Below are 1,437 nucleotides of genomic sequence, written 5' to 3' on the forward strand. Positions count from 1 at the left end.
TTTCTCGGGTCCTTTAAGGATGGTAATGATGGACCCGACTTTCCATTCCACGGGAAAGACTCCGTGTGCCAGGCATCCGTTGTAGAGTCGGAGGAGCTCGCGTGAGATTGTATTACACGAACGTTTTAAAATCTCCGGCTCGATCCGATCTAGGCCTGGACACTTGCCGCTCTTCAGTCGGTTGACCGCCGATCTGAGCTCCGAGAGGGTGAAGGGACTGGCGTCCTCACTCTCCGGCTCGATGGCAGCTTCCCTCCTGACTCGCGCATGATCCGGGGAGTCATTCGCGGGGCTATCGTCCGGAATTAACCCCTCCAGCAGCGCGGAAGCGGTGGAGTCCCAGTCTGTGGTGTAACCCTGGGCAGTGTTACGATTTATATTCGAGATGACCGTGCTGGCTGTCATCTTCTGCCTCGTGATCTTATAAATGAGGCCCCAGGGTTCCTTGTTTCCCTGCTCGGTCACGAATGCACGCCAGCTGTGCGACCGAGCAGCTTTGATGGCGGCTTTGTAGGCCTTTCTCTGTTTAAGATACTCGGTCCTCTTGGCCGCCCTCTGCTCCTCTGAACATGCTGCGTTCTGCGAGGCTCGTCTAAGTTTGTAGACTCGCCTCTTTTGCCTCGTCAGGTCGGCCGTCCACCATGGGACGGATTTTGAATGCCACTGCTTGGTTGGCATCGAGGAGTCGCACGCTTGGACGATCATTCTTTCGATCTCCTGTGCTAGATGTTCGACATCCCCCTTATTGTTCAATGGATCGGGGGATATACTCCTCTTACTTTCCTGCAGCGCCTTGTCGAACTCGGGCCATTTTGCGCTTCGGAGTCGGAACCTTGGTAATAATCCGTTCCGGTTGGTGCTGCTGTTGCTACTAATTTCGGCAGCACCGTCCTCGGCGCAAAAACTCAAAGAAAACTCTATGACTCGGTGGTCGCTGGTCGTCAGGTCCTCGCGGACCTTCCAACCTCGCACCTTGTCGCAAATATCAGGTGTCGATAGTGTGACGTCGATGTATGACTGTCCACTAGAGCTGGAAAACGTCGGAGCGTTTCCAGCCTCGTTCAAGACAACCAAGCCATGGCTCACGATAAACTCTTCGAGTTTACGGCCTCTCACGTCCGTCTCCGCGCTGCCCCACTGGGCTGATTTTGCGTTAACGTCGGCAGAGATAATGACTCGGTTATGCTTAAGTGCGGAAAGAGCTCTCTCCAATCGCGCCAGACCTGATTCAACGTCATCGGAGCATTGAAAGTACTGGCTGATCAGGAAGAAGCTCCCAAACGAACCCGAGATGCTGACACAGGACAAATGCGTGTCGCACAAGTTAGAGACTTTGACCACGGTTAGATCCGGGTTTCTGACCGCTATTGCAGCCATCACCGGTTCGCCTGCCGTGATCAGCCTCGTTCTCAAGCCTAGCCCGGGCACAGTACCCCG

The sequence above is a fragment of the Megalopta genalis genome, unplaced genomic scaffold, assembly GCF_051020955.1.
Source record: "Megalopta genalis isolate 19385.01 unplaced genomic scaffold, iyMegGena1_principal scaffold0242, whole genome shotgun sequence".
In the NCBI taxonomy this organism is placed as follows: Eukaryota; Metazoa; Arthropoda; class Insecta; order Hymenoptera; family Halictidae; genus Megalopta; species Megalopta genalis.